Genomic DNA, 22,599 nt, shown 5'->3' on the forward strand with positions numbered 1-22,599 from the left:
CTATGGTCGTTCAAATCCACCAAATATCAATTGCACCAAACTTCTTGGTTGCGGTTAAGCGACAGAACCAAAAGAATGAACAAGTCGCTGAAAGAACCAACCACCTCTTGACAAACGGATGATACTGACTATTTGCTTGCCATAGTGACTAGTGTAGTGAAAGTGAGAAAAAAAAAGAAAAAAATAGGTTTAAAGGTGTAGAAAGTGTAAACCGATCGAGAGTTGTTTTTTTGTTTTCTTTTTCCGAAATTTGTTTTGAGTTGTACTCAACCAATCCATCCAACAACTATTTATACCAAGTGTGTATGTTTTGGGTGGGCCGGGTAGCTAGAACCGTTTTTCGAACTATAACAGTAATAACCGGTTTCTACCCGGGTATAACTAGAACAGGGTATTATCCGATTTTTTCAAGGAAAGATGGAACTGAATAGAAACTCATTGGGTTTGAACCGGGCATGAGCCCAACCAGGCACAGACTGGAACCAAAACCGGGTTTTTGTTTTTCCACCTTTACTCTAAACAAGCCGAGCTGAAACTCGAGGTCTATGTATATTAAACGAGGCGAACTCAAGCCTAGTCCAACTTAGGGTCAGGTCGGCAGTGAGGTCGTTGGCATGATGATATTTATACCGATAGTGTGTACGATACCATTAAAAAGTTAAAAAGTCGGATGCTAATTAAAAAAACCCTGACTGACTTTTCATCATCATCATCATCATGTTCCTAGATCAGCTTTCCTTCCAATGGAAGACTCAAACCAGTACTTCCAGTCTTCTTCTTCTTCTTCAAACTCAAACTCAAACTCAAACTCATTCAAATTCTCTTTCCAATATTATTCCAAAATCATCTGCAAACGTCCTTACTGAATTTGAAGCTGGGAGACAAGATCACATTCCTAGAGAAGGTTTCAAGCCTCTACAAGCGTACACTCATTCATTCCTTCCACGGAACCATCCTAAAACATGTCTACCGGTTGCATTCAGTTTGATTATGTATCAGTGATAGGCCATGAAAAACAAAGGATACCTGATTCAACAATATTATTCAAAGTGACAGTATCACTTTGAATAATATTGTTGAATCAGGTATCCTTTGTTTTTCATGGCCTATCAATAATGAATTTGGAACTCGAAACATCCATCAATTGGACATGTTAGTGCAATACGTCACGTAATTTAACATTTTTATTCAGAGTTTCATACGCCTACGTACATGTTAAATGGGATCTCTTTGACATGAATAAGTATACGGTTTCGGTTGAACAAAAATAGTCAGGTTTTGGGTTGTTATATATAACCCGTTTAGTAAACAGGTCGTGTTTGGGTTGACTTGATTAACCTGTCTTTTAAACCCAATGACTCATATATTAGAACCCTGAAAGCCGTTTAACACATTTACACCTTGATTACAACCCACCAAGTTGTCAACCCATTTGACTTGTTTAGATAATTGGCTTAAACAGATCGTGTAAGGGTACACGATATTTCAAAACCCCACTCTCTTTTTTGCATTATACTTGCAACAAGTTCTCGTTTTTCTAATATTTAATCAAACATTTTGTAGATACCAGAAGGAGCTTATGCATCCATTCAGAATCTTCTCGGGGGTGAACTTGCTCGTGCAATGCTTATTCAAGTAACATACTCCCAGCCTTGTTCGATAATCAAAAGCCGGTACTAATGGTTTGGTTGATGGTTTTTGACCCAAAAACTGTCAAAACCGGACCGTGAACGCCCCTAATTTCAAACTATGTCACCTGACCTTGTTTTTGTTTTTGTTGCAATTTACAGATTCAGAAGCTAAAACTTGACATTGAAACGTAAGTTGCAATCATAGCTTCCCCTATTTTTTTTTGTTAATTTTATGTTAAATATGTGTTTCTAATGACGGTATTACAAATAGGGCAATGCTTGAACTCAACCAGATTTTACGGGCTAGCGAAATTAACTTTGCTATCCTTGCTGCTTTACCTGCGCTTTTTTCCCTCGCTTGTTGTCCTCATGTTATTACGTGCATGGTTCAAGCAGGTATGCTCAAAATATATTTTGTTTACATTTATATTTAGCACACAAATACTCTAGTAGATTTACCAATTTTCTTGTAATTATTGTTTTCCAGGACACTAGGGCAGAAGGCAAAGGGAGAATTGCTCGGGTGCAAAGAAGATTATTAATAGTGGAAGTTGAGAAGAGAATTATGCAATTCCTGAGTTGTGTTGACCAGGGGCTGGTAAATGCTACTACTCTTTCATTATTGTTTACCAGTAATAACTTGTAATTGATATTAACGTGCATAATGAATTTGGTTTGTTGTTGAAGGAAACGGATGCTCAATGTATGTATGTATGGATTGGTTTTGTATACCTTGGACCGCCTTTATAGAGCAGTGGAGGCGCAAGCAAAGGCTACCGGTGAATGGCAGTGATTAGTTTGCTTCTGTTCTTTTTTTTTTTAAATAAATTTTTATTATGTAACTAGAAGAGTTTACACTTTATATGTGTATATAAACATATGTTCTTACGCATTATGTGTATGTGCACAGTTTGAGGCAGGATATCAGTGATTTAGGGAAGCCAAACTTGCAGACTGCACACAAGCTAATGTGACTTCACGTATGGAACGCATGTATGATTGCTTGCTTCCTACATGCTATGCTGTAGGGTAATTGTTACGAGTCAATAAAGTCAAAGGGTTTTGTTACCTTCTTTTTCTCTCTAAACTCTCTGTCTACTCCTGCACCTATGTATATGGGTAATGAACCCTAACATGAGAGCAATAGACATAGACTCGAAAAGCATTTTTTGTTAGCTTCTACCTATACTTGCTTGGTAAATATTGGACTTACATTAAGATTTATATAGGTTTGGATAGACTTCTAACAAGATACTATATGCTATGTTTGTTTTCATTATATATGTTGGTTTTTCTTAAAAAAAGTACATCAACACATCACAAAAGAATATCCAAACACGTGTATATATATTTCATTGTAGACTAATAATAAGATCTACTTGAAAGAGTTGAAGAAAACAATGGTGTCATTAAGTGCGCGAATGAAGTCATCAACATCTTCTTTCGTGTTGTAGAAATAAAGACTGGCCCGCGCACTTGCACTTATCCCTAGGTGCCGATGAAGTGGCTGCGCACAGTGGTGCCCGGATCTAATCGCTACTCCATGCTGTACCAAAACAAGATCATCACTAAATTTGATTGTTTGGTTTCATGTTAAGGTTAAAGCTGTTATTATTGGTTGGTTACCTGTTGATCAAGAAAAGTGGCTATATCTGTGGGATGAAGGTCCTCAACATTGAAGGAACATAGAGCAGCACGATGAACCGTCTGTGAAGGGGCCGGTCCATAGATACGAACACCGGGAATCGCGTGAAGGTTTTCATAAAGGTAATTAGCCAGCTCTACCTGTTAAACAAAAGTAAATGATGATTTAAGGTAAAAATTACATCTGGCAATCATGAGACATCATTTCAAAAAATTGATTGATTTGGGTAATTTTTGTTTACTAAATGGATTGATTGGGTTCGCGTAAACTATAAAATGGGTCAAAATGGGCCAACACCACCCACCACAATTGTCTGTCGCCACCACAAAAACAAATTTAGCGGATGGACCCATTTTGTTACTTTTTCAAAAGCTGACCCATTTCAACTTGAGCCCATTTTAGTCAAAACCCGTTTTGGCCCGAACTAAACTAGCATTTTCAAATGGGACCCATTTTTTTTTCCAAATCAACCCATTTTAACCAAGCCGCTTTTGGTCAAAACCCGATATGATCCGCACCAAATTAGGATTTTCAAAAAGGACCCGTTTCTTTTTTCTTCTAAAACGACCATGTTTCAACTTGAGTCCATTTTGGTCAAAACGTGTTTTGACTTGAACCAAATTCAGATTTTCAAAAAGAACCCATTTTTTTTTTTCTAAAAGACCCATTTCAACCCGAGACCATTTGGTCAACCCCCGTTTTAAAAAAGGACCCTTTTGGCCTGAACCCAGTTTTGGCCCGTTAACTGACCGGACCCGACCACCCGTTTTATCAAACTTCGGCAATACTAGTTAAAATAGATTGAAATTTGAAAACTCGGTAATTTTGATGTATAAAGACAAAGAAGATGAATATCAAAGCAAGAATGGAACAGATGAAAATAACCTCATAATCATGAATCTTTTGCATGCCAATTTGAGAAAGATAATCAATTGCTGTTCCTAAACCAATAGCTTCCCCAATCGCAGGCGTTCCAGCCTCAAATCTGAAACATCACAACTATGAATTCAAGATGCAAGGATCAAAGTTCAGGTGGGTTGATAGAGTCTAGAATCTAGACTCAAGCAAAAGATTCGATTACTTAGATAAAAGACCCAATTCGAGAAGGGTTAGTCTCCATATTACAATTACAATAGACCATGATATATTTCAGATAACTTAGACTCCTTGAAATAGAAGAGACCTAGCTTTATTTATACTACAAAAATTAAGGAGTTTCTCCACTAAATACGCCTCTTGACTTTGACTCCCCTAATTCAGCCCTTGACTCACCTAATTAAGAGACTTTGACTCCTTATAGATGACTTTGACTAGGTCTAATAAATAGCTTTGACTTTGACCCGACCCTTGTGTGATGGGTTCGTATCAATACTTCCCTCCCGCAGAAACGACTTGTCCCCAAGTCGAGTCGAAATGGATCGAGGAGGTTCTTGTAGATCAGGATCAAAAACCTTGAATGATGACACCACCAATGAAGCTGAATTTGGTAGCCAAGCATTTGGTGGTAAATGAGTTGTCATGAGCTGCTGGAAGGTAACTAAAGCCATCGTCCCCACTGCTGTCATTTGTAACTTATGAGTTTGGCCGTTAATAGAGAAGACCATGAACATCACCTTCCAATTTGCTTATATTGGAAAGCACCCACTCCCGATCTCCATGTTGTTCAGCGTACCCTGAAACTTCATTGTTGTGCTTGTTTCACAAAAGAGTCCATGTAGGCTGATTTCAGTGATGTCTTCATGGTGGTTGATGGGTTCGTCACCTTCATCAACAATCTGATCTTCTTTCTCAACAACTTCAAGTGAGGGTTTGAAGGTCGGTCTTGGGATGGTGTTTGGTGCTGAAATCAGGAAGTATGTGAGGTGTAGATATGCAGGTGATGATGTTTGGCACAATAGTAGATGGAACCTTGAAAGTGGTAGGTTGCATCCCTTTTATGTGTTGAGCATCATCAAATCTGCCAGAATCGTTACCTGATTTCCCATGTTGTGGAAGGTAGTGTGCTTTAAGGGCCGCTATCTGATCCCTAAAATGACATTCTATAGCTTCAAGGCGAGAGTTAATGTCCGCTAATTGGGCAACAATGGAATCAATATAGGAACCTCCGTCTTCAGTGGTGGAATGTGCCATCTTTTCCCGGCAATGGAACCAAATGATAGAAACCCAAAACTTAAACAAGAAATTAAAGGATAGTTGGCCCGATTCGAGATGGGCTATTCTCCAATTAATCCTATTCGAGAAGGATTAGATCTCCATTACAAATTCATAAACATAAACAATGATTTCCCCTAAACCTAGAACAAAAGATATAAATAAGCATCAACAAAATAATAGTTGGCTCTAAAATTAAGCTAATAGAATAATAAGCGTCCCTAATCTTCAGCATCTCATTCTTTCACTTTCCTCCCTTTTCAGGGACATCTTTGACCAAGATCTAGGATCTTATCAATACTTCCGACCCGGAGGCATGACTTGTCCTCAAGTCGAAAAGAGAAGTTTTGTGGTACCAAGCAATATGCCATTCTATGGTCACTGATTCCTCCACTAATCTTCGAGCCGTATACTTCCATAAATCACAAACTTTAAAAACGTGGTTGAGCTGAGACCCATATCAAACCAATAACCCATATCTACCACCGTTGAATCCTTCTGCTCTTTGGTTTCCTTGTTGGTGTCAAGTAGCCCGTCTTGTCCTTCAAAGATTTCCATTAGCTTAAATGCAGGGTTTTGGGTTAACATATTGGCGACACTTTTAGTGTCGTTCAAAATAGGTTTTGGACTTGGGCTCCATGTAAGACTTCTATTGGGTTTAGATGAACCTATCTTGGACTCATATTCAATGGCAAGGCTAGCAGCTTTATACCCGGTCCTAGGTTTCTGGATAAGTACGTCAACCTTCTGTTCTTTTCATCGGTTGGCGTCTTCTTTATGTCCTCTCCACCGTATTCTTCCACTCCTCATCTGTGTTTTCACTGTTACCGCCATCTCCCATCATCTCATCACCCGACAGACTAATCCACCCAACTTCCATATCCATGTTGGATCCGATATGGTCCCCCTTGTGAAGGCAATCATGATAACCATCAGCCGGTACTTCTGAATTTATAGGAATGGCTTCATATGTGTAGCACCTGGAGGGTGTTCCATACATCCGAGCCTTGATTGCTTCAACATCGTCATTCAAGGTTCCAAAAATAACATCTAATCGTGCTTCATTTTCTGCTAACTGGACAACAATAGAATAAGGTGTTAAACCTCCCATTTTGATCCGACTATTCCGGGTTTCAACCATCTTCGCTTCGTATCCCGACAACGGAACCAAATGATAGAGTCTAGAATCTAGACTCAAGCAAAAGATTCGATTACTTAGATAAAAGACCCAATTCGAGAAGGGTTAGTCTCCATATTACAATTACAATAGACCTTGATATATTTTAGATAACTTAGACTCCTTGAAATAGAAGAGACCTAGCTTTATTTATACTAAAAAGGTCATAAGGAGTTTCTCCACTAAATACGCCTCTTGACTTTGACTCCCCTAATTCAGCCCTTGACTCCCCTAATTAAGCGACTTTGACTCCTTATAGATGATTTTGACTAGGTCCAATAAATAGCTTTGACTTTGACCCGACCCTTGTGTGATAGGTTCGTATCATGGGTCCATGTGGATGGTTGATGCAAAAGGCATTTATAATTACTTTGACCTCAAGAGTCAAAGTTTTTAACAAGGTTATTAATATAATAGATCGAGTCGACCAACCTAGATGGAGGGTCAGCATAAGTAGAATGGTCCAGGAAAACGTCAGAAATCATTTCCCCGCCACCTGTAATATCAACCATAAAACCGCACTCAAATATTGTATAATAAATTTATGTATTATAAGTGGTTGATGCTTGTTTATATAAAGCTGACTCACCTAAGAATGGAGGCATAGAAGCCAATAGTTCACTCTTTCCATATAAGAAACCAACGCCTGTAGGCCCACACATCTGAAGCATGTTTATCCCGCGATTCATAAGCATCGAATATGTATATTTTACAAGTGGCCATTTTAAGCCATTTATTTATGAACATGTCGATTCAGGTTATGTTGTATCTCTTACAGACCAAATCATAAAAAAAATAAAAAATAGCTAAAAATATATTGTCAATTGAAACTCAACTGGTGCATTTTCAATCAAAATCATTTTATTAAATAATTAGATTATTATTGAAATAGTATACCCATGTATGACACACTAGTTGCTTATAATAAATAAAACTTTATAAAAAAGAGATTGGGGAAGGGGTGTGCACGAAACCGAGAAAATCGAACCAGAATAACTAAACCCTAATAAAAACTAACGGTTTAGTTTTATCTTTTCGTGAAAACCAAATGTTCAGTTCGGTTTCGGTTATGCATGTAATAGAGACCAAAAAATCGAACCAAATGTATGAATTTACAGTTTAAAATTTTAAATCTCAATGATTTTTGAGAGTTTAATAAACAGTGTAATCCAAATATTATAGCTCAAATGTATAATAATCAAGTAACCATCAATTAACAAAAAAGATTTAGGCCCAAATTCATTATTCAAATTTTCTTTTAGGACCAAAAATGTCAAGCCCATATGGTATAACCGAACGGTTTTAGTCATCGATGCAACCCGACCCATGCACACCTCTAATTGGGATCAACCTTACCAAACCCATTTTAACCCAAACAAGACTTTCCCTGCTTTGACCCGTTACCCAACCCAGCCTACCCATTATACCACCTTTAATGAAACTACTCACCTTGTGAGAAGAAGCAACAAGAAAATCAACGCCAAGATCTTGGACATCAACAACCATATGTGGTACACTTTGACAAGCATCCACCAGTATTCTTGCCCCAACATCATGTGCCCATTGAGCAATATTCTTAATTGAAAGAACCAAAGCTACATAAAATTTTAAAAAACCATGACATCTACATCACACTGATAACATCTTTTGCAACCAAAATTGGTTAAAGACAATGCATGTAACATATACATACCAAGCATGTTTGAGACATGATGAACAACCACTAGTTTAGTCCTTTTGGAAAGCAAATCTTGTAGCATTTTAGGATCCGGGACTTCATCTTCTGTTAAACTAACAAACTTCAAAACTACGCCAGTTTTCTCAGAGAGAATTTGCCATGGAACAATGGCACTATGATGTTCAACAATTGTCACAACTATCTGCAGGTATTCCGATTATAAGAATATTAACGTTTTTAGTCAAGAATATTAAAATAAAAAAACAGACCTCATCACCGGCTTTTAAATTAGAAAGTCCCCATGAATAAGCTACAAGGTTGATAGCTTCGGTAGCATTTCTCGTGAAGACGATTTAACTAGATTCTGACGCATTTACAAAAGCCGCGACCTTTTTTCTTGCCATTTCATACTCATCCGTTGTCCGTGCACTAGGGTTTAAATAAAAGATTGTTAATGAAATGGTGAGAGTGAATTGGTGTGTTAAATAAATACCTTAAGAAATGAATTCCACGATGCACGTTTGAGTTATATGATCTGTAATAATTATTAAGAGCATCTATAACAGGTGATGGCTTCTGTGAGGTTGCTGCATTGTCTAAGTAAACGAGGTTTGATCCATTGTTTACCTTCTGCAAGATAAACATAAACCTGATATTTGTTTCATAATAATATCTATCCATAACAACAATTAAGCATCCAATTTGAGTCCCTTGCAATTAATTAAGCATCCAATTGAATAGAGTTGAATAATACCTGGTGGAGAATATGAAAATGGGGTGGGGTAGCGTGGCCTAGAGAGACGGGTGCTGGAACAGAGAGAGAGGCAGCTGTTGTTGTTGAATATGAACAACAAGAAGAAGAAGATTTGGGGAAATTGAAGCGGAGGAGTTTAAGAGGAGGAGATATTGTTGTTGTTTGATTGGGTAAATAATAATTATAATTATTAGGGTGGTTGTTTATTATGAGTTGAGGGAGTTTCAGAACTACTCCTTCCATGGTAGTGGTAGCAGTCATAGTCATCATCATCATCCTCATCCTCCACAATTGGAACCCAAACCTCCTTTCAACTTTTAACTGCTGCATATAATAAACCCCTACTCATCCAACAAACAAAAAAAACACTATGTTTTTATTTTTACCAATATTCATATACAAAAAAAATAATGATTTTTAACATTTGTTGTAAACTAGAGGTTAAGAGGATTTATTGTTTTATTTTTATAATATTTTTTAAAGATCGAGTGACATAGTATACGAATCGAATGTTCGGTGGACTATTTGTGAATCATTTGATAGGAGGTTCGTTTATTTAATAAACAAACGAACATGAACAAAAAATTTGTTTTAGTTTAATTAAACGAACAAACATAAACACGTGTTTCATTCATTCATTTATGTTTGTGAACATTCGTTTAAGTTGGCTTTTTATGTTCGTTTATTTATTAATAGAAAATAATTAAATATTATTTGGATGAGTTATCTATGTAGAGGCTTAATATTTGTTTGTTTATCTTTGTTCAGTTATGTTAATCTATTTTCGTGAACTGTTCGTTTAGATTTTAAACAAACGAACACGAACATGTTCATTTTTTAGACAAGCAAACATGAACACAAATATTTGTTCAATTAAGTGTCTGTGTTCGTTCGATTCGTTTACAGGCCTAATGCAATCCTAAACACCCTCTTGCCAAGCAACTCTAAATTGATGTTTATAACAAACAACGAAGTCATAAGTTCTGTAATTTGAAATTAAAAATGGAATATGAATTAATTACCTCTGAGTTTAAATGAATCAGCAAACAATTTGACAATTGGATCCAATTTAGGGTTTCATCGTCAAGTGACTGAAGTGACTATTTTGCTTTCGGTTTGAGCACACAACGGACGTGAAATGCTTTAACACTGCATTCTCGGGTTTAAAATACAAGGAAAAGAAATGATAAGATTTGATAGGGGAAGAAAGGAAAAGAAATTATACACTTAAAAGGCATTCTCGAGTTAAAATAAAAGAAAAGAAATGAAAATGTTAATTACATTCTTGAGTTAAATCGGAAGGAAAATATAGGAAAAAAAATTGTAACATTACAATTATGTCCTCGTAGCAATAGCAATCATGTCACATATGGACTAAAAAAGCACTAATGTTTTTGTAAAAAACGATAAAATTGCTTCAGTCAATGGTGGTCATCATTTCTTCTAGCATATCCCTCCGGACATCCAAATAGTGCACGTGTTTTTTCCGGGTGTTCCACCAAATAAAGATATGCTTTCCTAATCTCATTAGGAGCCAAATCCAAACTTTGTAGTTCTATGACATGTGGACGAGAGCTCTTCATTACCTTAATAATAAGTAGACATTAAAATAGTCCACAAGTATATTAAAGTAAAATGATAGTCACTCATAAACATGATGTTATCTTAATAAAACCTTTGTATTTCTCTAATAGCTTCAGCAACATCTTTAATAGAACTCATGATCATACACTCGAATTCGTCTTGATATTCCAGCTTTCTTTTCTTTGTATTTTTTGACTTTGTTATTGTGGGAAGCTTCTCCTTTGATTTTCCTGTGGATGTTTCTGCATCAATATCAACTATAGCTGGAGGGGTCTCCAAAATAACATCATTGGTTTCAAGCAATTGATCAAGATCCTCAATTGTTTCTACTCTAAGCTCATCGTTCATCTTATTTTTCCTCTCTTTTGCAGTTATAGCAGATGAACCCGTTGCCCTATCTTCTGCAAACAAATATAACAATTCGTTGTAATGATTTATTTTTGTGTTTTTCCACTTTGCAGCTGCAGGCTTCTCCTGTTATAAAATAATAAATGAAAATCTTTTTATAACGATAAATATATGATAAAATTATATGAAACAGGATGGAAAAAAGATAATTACTTGTATAGATAATTGATATATATATGATTAGTATTACTATTAAAAATAAAGTATGAATCTTACTTTGATTAGTGTTTCCCATACTTCTTCCTCAGCCTCAATTAAGTTTGTCTCGGGGTTCCATGCAAAGCCACTCAACGTAATTCCCCGAAATAGATCATAACATTGTGAAAAATGGTGTTTTAGAGTTTTGAGTCGGTTCATTAAATGTCCTTTTGTAAACTCCCTTTCAAGATGTTTAGTTAAAATAATTCACCATATTAGTGTATGCATGAGACGTGAATGTTCCACCAACTCTTTTTTCCATCATCATGTTCCTTCCTCATAGCTTCAATGAATACTGCATCCATCTTGGTATTCCATTGAATCCCCTCTTCCTTCACGCTAGATCCTTCATTAACTTTTTTCACCATTGTTTATTTCTGTAGAAACAAATAAGATAAAACTTAATATATTAGTATAACTATATAACAAACATTCATTGATTTAACTAATTCAAATAAAAAACATAAAAACAATAAGTAGTATAGTGTAAGTTTCTAACCAATCCAACCATATATCTACCATTTATTCACATATAATAGAAATTTTTCATAGATATAAAATTAAGGAGGTTCAAAGTACAAATACATCCATAAATAGTAACCAAGTAAATAGACATATCAATTCAACTAAATAGACATATCAATTTCGTTGTTTTGGTACAACAAATATTCATTCCGCATTTCATCTACAATTGAATTTCTTAGTTGGTCTCCACTGTCATCTATTTCTCTAGGAGCATGAGGTTCCTCGACTTGTGTTGCTGCTAATATCTTGCGTGTCACTTTATCTTCAAGTTTTTGGCCACGATCAACTTCTTGTAAAAATTTGTGCAAAATACAGCATGCCAAAAATATGTCATATTATATCTGTATCTCAGGCGAGTAAAAAGGCTCGTTTGAACTTCTAAGTATAGCAAATTTTTTCTTCAAGACACCAAATACGTGTTCAATGGAGTTCCGTAATGATGCATGACGAAGGTTAAACAACTCACGTTTATTTTGAGGACCACGAGAAGAGTACTCCTTCAGATGATATCTAACACCTCTATAAGGTGCTACGAGAGTGCTTTTATTAGGCAAACCACCATCAACCAAATAAAACTTACCTATAAACATAGGAAGATCAGTATCATGATTTAAAATTGTTAATCCAACAAATTTTGATTTAGGATAATACCGTTAGGAATAACTAACTTATCATCCCTAGTGAGTGCATCTTTAATAATTCTCGAGTCAGAAGCCGTCCATTCCCAACCACTCAAAACATACGTGAACTTTAAATCAAACGTACACGCGAACAACACATTAATCGTCGGATATCCATTACGACCACGATATCTAGCCGCATCTTTATTACTCACTCTCACACGAACATGTGTTCCATCAACAGCCCCAATACAATCCTTGAAAAATGGATAAAATCTCTTTTTTTCTTGAATCTCTTTTGGAACTATATCACCAGTGGTTGTTGAATGTGATGATCTTCTAATAATGATATTGCATTCAAAACTTTATGAAAATGTCTATTTGTGGATGATTCCGATTGACAATATAACCAAGAGACATGGCTAGTTCTCAAATCATGGCCTACTATAAGTAAAAATCTAACAACTTGTTCTTCTACACACATACGTTGAGTTGCTTGAAGACCACCTTCGTTTTTCAACTTATGACATAATATCATGAAAGCATTCTCACTCATTCGGATAAGTTTACGAAATTTTCCACTTATGGCGAGATTGTGCAATATCTCCTTTCGTACTTTTTGATTATGCAACATCATCTCCGGATCAATTGAACGTCTTCTATTACATCTCCTACGATGTATAATAAGAGCTGCCACTAAACAAACCAAATTAATTGCAGCTAAATGTTGAGTCCTAAGATATATTTCGCCATCCATTGCAAATCTATCTAAGTATCCAAATAATTTTAGTATCAATTCTAGTATTGACTTCTAATAGGGCGAGCATATGTCGGTTCGGTTTGGTATTCTCGGTTAATTGTTTTCAGTTTGGGTATTTTGGTTTTAATGTTCAATCCTAATTTCTAGTGAACTTTTGTATACAAGTTTGATCATCTAAGATTGCATCACATAATTGTTTATGTAAAAATCAATCTCATAACATATGTCAATTTACTTGTTGTATGTATTAACTAAGAATATTATGAATAACATATGTTGATATACATATTGTATGTATTAACTAAGAATATTATGAAAGGAGAAAAATTACTGTATGTAATTGTGTCCACATATATGAAACCAAAATATGCACACATGATAAAGACAACCTAGATATTATAAAGTATAAATGAGATTGATATATACCTTGGTAAGGCAAGCAAAGCACGTCTATGCTAATTGAATTGAAGTAGTAGAATAAGAAGAGACGTCAATATGGTGGAAAAGAGAAATACGGTAAATTAGTAATATTGTACTGGGTTATAACTTTTCCTTCACAATCAGGCCATATTTGGCTGGAAAGTTTTGGAGGAAGAAACCCATAAGTTTTCTTTCCATTCAATTTCTTTTCTTAAAAAAAAACTCAAGAATGAGAATAAGAAAACTTTTCTTTTTTTCTAACCCCTTAAATAAAAAACTCAAGAATACAGTGTAAAAATTGTATTTAAATATTTATACCCATTTTAACCTTTCTGTTTGGATGTGTGTGGTTCGGTTATTGGCAATAACTGAAACCATAGCCAAACTGTCACACCTCGAAAATCTTAACTTAACACAGCGGAAGACTTAACTTAAGTCGTTCGGGTATCACAGATGCCGATAGTTTGATAAATAATGCGAATTTAGTCCAAAAAGTTTATTTTTTGCATATGAACCCTTCACGTTTCCCAGTTCTTGCCAATTACATCCAAATCACTAACCTCGTTAAATGTAATCGTTAAGTCAGGGGTAAATATGTCTTCTCACTCTTTCTTTATTATAATACTTATTTTAGTGAATTGCGGTTTTCATCCCCCCTGGTTTGTCCAAATTTGCATTTTTAGTCCAGTAGTTTCAAATTTGCAATTTTCTTCCATATGGTTTCATTTCACTTGCAATTAAACCCCAATTCTTTAATCTCGTTAAGTCTGGTCATTAAACCCATCAGCGTGCCCTTCACGTGAGGGGCAGTTTTGTTCCTTCTTTTTTTTCTTTTTCCACAAATGTATTCCAGCCCCTCACGTGAGGGGGCTTGCGAATTAGGACTAAGGTTTATTTGGGTAGAAAAACATCAAAACTGGTCGTCACGCGAGTGGCATGCAAATGAGTACCAGACTTAACAAGGTTAATAAATTCGGGTTTAATTGCAAGTGAAATGAAACTACACGAATGAAAATTGCGAACTTGAAACTATTGGACAAAAACCGCATATTTGGACAAACCACAAGGATGAAAACCGCAGTTCACTAAAATAAGTATTGATGACCGCCGTTTGAGTCAATCAAAAACCTAATTATTCTAAATAAATAGAGCAAGTAGGGTACCGTATCACAAGGAGTATGTGGTCAATGCAATTCGTGTAACAGATTTATAATTATGAAGTAACTGATTTTTAGTGCTGATCACACAAGCAAATTTAGTAAATGTAGAGAACTAAGCAACGAACAAATAAACGAGTTGTAAGCAGTTAACAAAGCAAATCACACCCGGGAATTCAAGTAAGCAACCAAACAGTATCTCATGCAACCTAACAGATTTATTATTAACGATTAACTGAAAACTGATAAACCAGACAAACCTTAGACGTCAACAATAAATTTACACACGACACTGGTTATCAAACAATCCTTGCCAGTGTGACTCAGTTAAGGGTAATTGTACGTTTTATCGTATTCAATCTAACCAAACAGTTATATGACTAATTATCTAGAAACCGGTAACAGATCGTTCAGACCAACATAAACCTAAACCGACCGAACACACAGAAATACTAAACATTAATAATCATATATCAATCTTCAATAACAATACACAATGTTCTTAATCACATGAGAAAAACTGTAAAAGGTTACAAACTATACATCCTGGGTGCGATTCTAGGAGATTAGCCGAGCCGAGACATCATCAAATCTTCGATACGGATGATATGGATAATGTGGAAGGTCTTGGCACAAGCTATAATGGTGGAAATCGCCTCTTGGAGCTGCTGGAATCGCCTATGGTTCGTCAAAACGTAGTTAGGGTTTCAAACGATGAAAAGGATGATAATAACCAAAATTTCCCGTCTGCACACCCGTCGCGGTACGCGACGGGGTCTTATAGGGCCCATCGCGTACCGCGATTGACCTAAAGTCAACATATTTTAAACTCCCATCGCGGTACGCGATGGGGACCTCAGCAAGCCCATCGCGTACCGCGATGGGACCCTGACACAGCAACCTTCACTTCTTTTATCGTTTTGCGTGCTGGACATCCCGGGTCTTCATTCCGTGTCACAACAGGTCCACAATGAGTACTTTAACGCCTGTGACCTGAAATCCAATAATACACGTATGAAGTATCGATAGTTATAGAATAAACAGTTAAAACTAAATAATAAATATCGAAGTTTTATATAATTTACTATAAAACGATTACAATAAAGTGGCAGGCAAACGGGCAACAAGTTGCGCCGCAACCCCCTTTTGAACAGCAAAGCCAATCCTGCTAAAAACGACCATCACATCCCCACACTTATCTTTTGCTTGCCCTCAAGCAAAACTCTAAAGCAAACATCGACCTCCATCATAGGTATGTAGATTATCGCCATTAATACTAGTAAGGTTTAAGGTCATACTCAGTTACTCAGACTGTCACTGTTTTTAGATTGACATCTCACAAATACGGTTAAATGCTATAATAAAAACAATAGAGCTGCCCAGACAGGTGTACTTTGTTTCCGGTTAAGGCACACATGCTCATACCACTCGTAATATAACATCTCTCCTCTCGGTTTAATATATGGACTAGCAAAAGATGTGCCAGTATCACTCAGCTCTCAATATCACTCATAAGTACGTATTAATCCATCAAGTTGCTTTGTCACAAATGCAAATCAAGAGGTCTTTAAAAGGATTGTAACGGGGCCAGGTGTAAGGGTATGGAAGGGAAATATTTAAGTAGCTCAAACGATCCGACCCGGCTTATTACAAAACATCTAAATAAACGAAACTGTACAACTAACTAACTGATTATATACATCTAAATAAGCAAACTATCAACATACTGATTTCACAATTTTTTTTGACATAAACCAACTTCAACGAACTACAGAATACATAACTGAATATAACCAGACATCTTTTTTTTCTTTTTCTCCATTTTTTAAGCATAATAACGCGATGCTTAACAATAAGATAAATACAAATACAAAACAAAAGCAAATACAGTTACAGTTACAAATAACCCTAGTAAGCCGGATCGTCTCGTAACATAATGTCGGGGTTAAACAAACGAAAAATAAGTCCAAGAAATGTTTTCTAAGGGACCCAACCCCCCGCCCCTCACATTAACCTCACCTCATATGTGTAATAATGAGGCCCCAACCCCCCAGTAGCCACACTCGCACTCATCCAGACGAGGTTAACCTAGTTGTCTCTATCACTTTTGCATTTTACCAACTGTGATCCCGTAATCCATGAACATCAGTGAAAGCACTCAAATGACATGTGTGTACTATATATTATATGTGAATTATATATATTTGGGTCAACTCACACACGTACCGGAGGAATAGGGCTGACGATATAAACATGTGTACCTGTCCCCATGATTCGTTATCCCCGCCTAAACGACCCCATTTTCAACTTCTCGTAATAAAAACATTTGTGAGTAAGACTAATGAGACGTTGAAAAACCAACCATGACCAGAAACCTATGACTTGACAATAATGGCAATAATTAAAAGTTAACAACTTTGGCTTCTAAACACTCTTCGAGGTACTATCGGGCTAAAAATTTTCAAATTCCCCCCATCCCCACACTTGAGGTTTACATTGTCCTCAATGTAAGAACACTTAAAATTGTCCTCAAAGTTAAAAATGATAGAACGATTAATAAACATTTGAGGGACGGGGTTGAAATTGACTTTTTGACTATTAAGCAATTTTAAAATTTCGGGGCTCATGTGTGGCGGTTCTACTAACAATTATACAATTACACTTTTAACGTTTAAAATAATAAACAAAATGAAATTATGAAACTGAAATCACCTGATATCAACGTGACTGGAGAAGGACCAGTCGTCTCGTGAACTCTCAAAAACACTCGTGTACTCTCGTCTCATCCAATTACCAAACTGACAATCGAACCTGCAAAATCTCGAGATGTGTAGAAGCAAGCTTCTCACAAGTGTAAGACATAGGTCTTTTAGGAGTTATGAAAATGAATATTTGTTAATTTTATTAAAACAATTACCAAGCCAAATTAATTCGTTTCATAATAAAATCTGTTAAGTTAGTTAAAAACGTTAAAAGACCTAACTCACTTTCGTAGGAATCACGATTGCATTTAGCGTATGCAACAAGCCCTGTAAACCACCCGGTAGCCCGGGAGGACGAGTAGGGTCTCATGAGGGTTTATAGTGAACTACACCCATAAAGTTCGGTTACAACAAAATATACAGATAGAATCAAACACAGTAGCAATCAAAAGATATATGAACATATAAGCCCAACCAGTTACCCAAACATGATTCCCCAAAATATAATACAATATAATACAGACCATGATACTAATAAAAACAAAATAAAGTGAAAAAAGGGTAACCAAAAAGCTATTGTACTGGTGGATCATCATCTGCCTCGTCCTGCGGATCCACCGGCGGGTCCACTGCAATAATCAATGACGGAGGGAGCGGTACCTGCGAAGCAACAAACAATAAACAAAAATACTCATCATATCGGGCCCAGCGGGCCCTCTGCTCCTCCTGGATCTCCAACTGCCGCTGATAAACCATATCCAATGTGACTGGCTGATGCGGCTGTGAAGATGATGATGCTGATGCATGTCTCAACGGATGCTGCTGCTGAGGCCGCTCAATGTGTGAAGTCGGACAACGCTGTCGGCGTGTCGGAATACCCATCTGAAGAGAAATTGCAGCATTTGATCCCTCTGGTGGTGGTGCCTGTGGACCCTGTCGGACCGGGACTAAAGCTAGTGGATCATGCTCCTCAATGATCCTGGCCCAACGGGCCTCCAATATCCCGAAAACACTTGTATCCGGCCCCCGCTTGAAATATCTAGTTGGATAACGCTCAAAGACCCCAAGCCTCTCGGCGATCCTCATAATATAAGGCCCTAAAGGTAAGCGTGTCGAAGATCTCTGAAGTCTGCTACCCCAAGCGAAAGACGTGAGCAGGAGCATCGCCACATTGGCCGGTCACTGGCCAATGATGGAATATAAGCACAGCAGATCTAAGTTGTTGCACTTCTCGTGGCCCGAATGTCAGCCAACGAGAGTACAGGAAACGATCCTGTGAATGTAGCGATGGACGGGGTCCCTAATAGACGACTCCACAACAGCACTGGAGTGGGCCCCTCGGCGATCTCCTCCCAATACTGGCCGAGCTGGGTCTCCGTGAGCCAGTGCTCACGGGGTGCCTGAGCATGTGTCGTGTACCATCGTATACTCTGCAGAAATGCAGGCGCCTGAACCTCCTCGGCCGTATAAAATCCAGTGGCCACGGAAAAATCTGGGACTAACATCTTGTACAGCTGTCGTCCCAGTGAGTATGATACCGCGAGTGGCCCACTGAAGTCCGTGGGCGTAAAATCAAAGGTCGAGTAGAACTCACGTGTGAGCTCGACATATGAACGTGAGTCACACGCGAGCACAGCTGCCCACAGACCTATCAATAAATCACGTACCTGGTTGTGAATCTCCAGAGCACGCAGCAATGTCCAGTCAAACGAGCGGTGGAGAAGCAGCTGCATCTGTCGAACCCGCTCAAATCTGGTATACTCCTTTGATGTCAAGTCGAATCGAAGAACCTGATGATGTATACGTCCATCTCCCATAATATCAGCTGGCTCGATGCCAGGGACAATCTTAACCTCATCGCTACCGTAACGGATGACACGCGGGTCAGTCCGCTGCCTCTTGCGCAGTGCAGGCGCTGGTGCACTAGCCATATCTTGATGTCGGATCGGAAAGCCAAAAAGAGTAATAATAATAGCGGAGACGTCGGTGGCGGTGTGGCTGTGGTGGCTGTAATGGTTACAGGGAACACGGCTGGGTGGATGGAAGTAGATGGGGTGGTGGTGGTACAGGTGACGGGGTGGTGGTGGTGGGTGTTGAGGTGTTGCGGCAGTGTGGTGGTGTGAGTGGACAGGGATGGATGGTGGTTGGGCTCGGAGGTGATGGTCGGAGGGTGGACGGGTAGGTGTTGGTGGGGGGTGGTCGAGAGTGGGTAGGTAGTGGAACGGTGGGTGTTGTGGTGACTGGGTTTGGTGTTGGTGGACGAAGGAAGATGGAGGAGGACGGTGGTGATTGAGTGGTGGATCGATGAAGGTGGTGTAGGGCGGTGGTGCAATGGTTGTGCGGTGGTAGTTCGTCGGAGAAGAAGACATGAGAGAAAACGGAGAAGAAGAAGAAAAGAAGAAGACAAACGGTTTATAAACAACCGGGTCAGGCGGGGCTACCGCGATGGGTTAAAATGTGGTGGGAGCGTACCGCCACCCAAAATGGGATAATTAGGATTTGTACCCCATCGCGGTACGCGGTGGGGTGTTATGCCATGCCCATCGCGTACCGCGATGGGTTCAGAAATCAGATTTGAAATTTTTGGAAAACGCACCTGTTTTGGCATCCCGACATCACCCTGGACACGTTCAAAACTAAAAATACCTTTACATACCTGGAGTAACGTGTACTACACCAATGCTTACCGAACTTCTCTAATTTCCCATTCTTCAACAAGCTTCCCCACACTTGGCATTTACTGCACAAAACTCGAGACGACACTAAGTACAAGACTCGATAAAATAAAAACAAAACTGGACAGACACTTACAAACCCCGGGTTGCCTCCCGTAAGCGCCAAATTTAAAGTCTACAGCTTGATAGTGCCTCGAACTCAGTTATCTTCATAAACCGGTGAAGTCACAATAAAATTCACCGATTCCTTATCCAGCTCGTGTATGTCCTTCATCTCCAAATATGGCTTCAGTCTATAGCCATTTACCACATTCCTCAAATGATCATCGAAATCTTCAATCTCGTACTGACCATGATTTCCAACCCTTACAATCAAATACGGGCCCGTCCACTTACTTTTCAACTTACCCGGGAAGAGTTTCATCCTCGTGTTGTACAACCACACTCGTTGACCAACTTCAAAATTCTTCATTCGGATATTAGCATCATGAACTTTCTTCATTTTTGCCTTGTAAGCGGACGCGCAATCGTATGCCTCGTTTCTCAATTCCTCAATATCGTACAAAGCCAATTTTCTCGCTTTACCTGCATCATCATAATCCATGTTAACCTGTTTAGTAGCCCAAAATGCTCTTTGTGCAATTTCAACCGGTAAATGGCAATCCTTTCCATACACAAGTTTATAAGGAGTGGTTCCAATTGGCGTTTTATAAGCGGTTCGGTAGGCCCATAAGGCATCGGTCAACTTAGTTAACCAATCCTTTCGGTCCGTCCGAACAGTTTTCTGTAAAATCTGTTTAATTTGCCTATTGGAAACCACAACTTGTCCACTCGTTTGTGGATGGTAATGAGTTTCAATCCTATGATCAACACCATATCGTTTAAGCAATTTCCCGAATTTAAAATTCTTAAAATGAGATCCCTCATCACTTATGATGGTTCGGGGGACTCCAAATCTCGAAAAAAATATTACTTTGGACAAAATTGCAAACAACTATGTGATCATTTGTCCTAGTGGCTATCGCTTCAACCCATTTAGAAACATAATCGACGGCCACTAAGATATACAAATTACCGTGTGAATTTGGAAACGGGCCCGTGAAATCGATCCCCAGACATCAAAAATGTCAACAACTAGGATCGGGTTCAAGGGCATCTCGTCCCGCTTAGAAATACTCCTGAGTTGTTGACACTTTAAACAGTGTGTCGCGAACTCGTGAGCATCCTTAAACAATGAAGGCCAAAAGAAACCACTCGTTAAAACTTTTCGAGCGGTTTTCTGGCCACTAAAATGACCACCACACGCCGACGAATGCGCGTGTTCCAAAACTAATCTGACATCCTCCTCGGGTATGCATCGTCTGATCATCTGATCTGCACCAATTTTAAACAAATCCGGATCGTCCCAGATATACTGTTTAGCTTGGGACATCAACTGTTTCTTCTTTCTCCTTGGCCAATGCTCTGGTAAATCACATGCAACTTTAAATTTAACAATGTGAGCAAACCAAGGATTTTGTGAAACTGCCAGAATATGTTCATCCGGGAAGGACTCGTTAATGGGCCCATCAGTGTTCCCATTTTCCACCATAATTCGGGACAAGTGATCAGTAACGACATTTTCACTCCCTTTCTTTTCCCGAATCTCTAGATCAAATTCATGCAACAGCAAAACCCATCTGATAAGCCTCGGTTTTGCATCCTTTTTATCCATGAGGTACCTGACAGCAGAATGGTCAGAATATATAATAACTTTACTACCCCAAATATAAGACCGGAATTTGTCTAGAGCATATACTACTGCTAGTAACTCCTTCTCGGTTGTGGTATAATTTAATTGAGCATCCGAGAGGGTTTTACTTGCATAGTATATAGCAACGGGTTTCTTGTCAACCTGTTGACCCAAAACAACCACGACCGCATAATCACTTGCATCACACATTATTTCAAAAGGTAAACTCCAATCGGGTGATTGCAAGATCGGGGCTTCAACTAATTTCAATTTCAAAATGTCAAAGGCCTTAGCACATTCATCATTAAAGTCAAACGGGGCATCCTTAAGCAATAAATTACATAAGGGTTTCGTAATGTCACTAAAACCCTTAATAAACCGTCTATAAAACCCGGCATGCCCTAGAAATGATCTAATGCCCTTGACATTGGTGGGATGAGGTAAAGTAGAAATGACTTGGACCTTAGCCCGGTCCACTTCGATCCCCCGACTCGAAACAACATGGCCCAATACAATTCCCTCTTGGACCATAAAATGGCTCTTTTCCCAACAAAGAACCAAATTCGTTTCGACACATCTTTTCAAAACTTTTTCGAGTTGGTTTAAACATGACTCGAAAGATGTGCCAAAAATCGAAAAATCATCCATCAAAATTTCCAAAGACTCCCCCACCATATCTGAAAAGATACTCATCATGCACCTCTGAAAGGTGGCGGGGGCGTTACATAACCCGAATGGCATTCGCCTAAACGCAAATGTGCCATACGGGCACGTAAACGTGG

General features: G+C 38.2%; 1 long non-coding RNA gene and 1 pseudogene across 2 annotated transcripts; one reads left to right on the plus strand and one right to left on the minus strand.

The window, feature by feature from the left end:
- The first annotated feature begins 1,223 nt into the window (after positions 1 to 1,223).
- Positions 1,224 to 2,420, plus strand: LOC143591742 (uncharacterized). The gene is made up of 4 exons (XR_013145761.1): positions 1,224 to 1,635; positions 1,791 to 1,819; positions 1,903 to 2,027; positions 2,119 to 2,420. It is a non-coding gene; the product is annotated as an uncharacterized LOC143591742 (long non-coding RNA).
- A 500-nt stretch (positions 2,421 to 2,920) lies between these two features.
- LOC143591743 (cysteine desulfurase 1, chloroplastic-like) lies at positions 2,921 to 9,309 on the minus strand (annotated as a pseudogene). Its single transcript, XR_013145762.1, has 10 exons — positions 9,037 to 9,309; positions 8,776 to 8,912; positions 8,552 to 8,711; positions 8,298 to 8,484; positions 8,054 to 8,199; positions 7,194 to 7,266; positions 7,037 to 7,100; positions 4,162 to 4,261; positions 3,258 to 3,416; positions 2,921 to 3,177 (listed from the first exon to the last, which is right to left on the minus strand). The product of XR_013145762.1 is annotated as a cysteine desulfurase 1, chloroplastic-like (transcript).
- Positions 9,310 to 22,599: the final 13,290 nt, after the last annotated feature.

This window comes from Bidens hawaiensis, unplaced genomic scaffold (genome assembly GCF_021521415.1).
Source record: "Bidens hawaiensis isolate Kalapana, Puna unplaced genomic scaffold, B.hawaiensis_p1.1 tig00040031_1, whole genome shotgun sequence".
NCBI lineage: Eukaryota > Viridiplantae > Streptophyta > Magnoliopsida > Asterales > Asteraceae > Bidens > Bidens hawaiensis.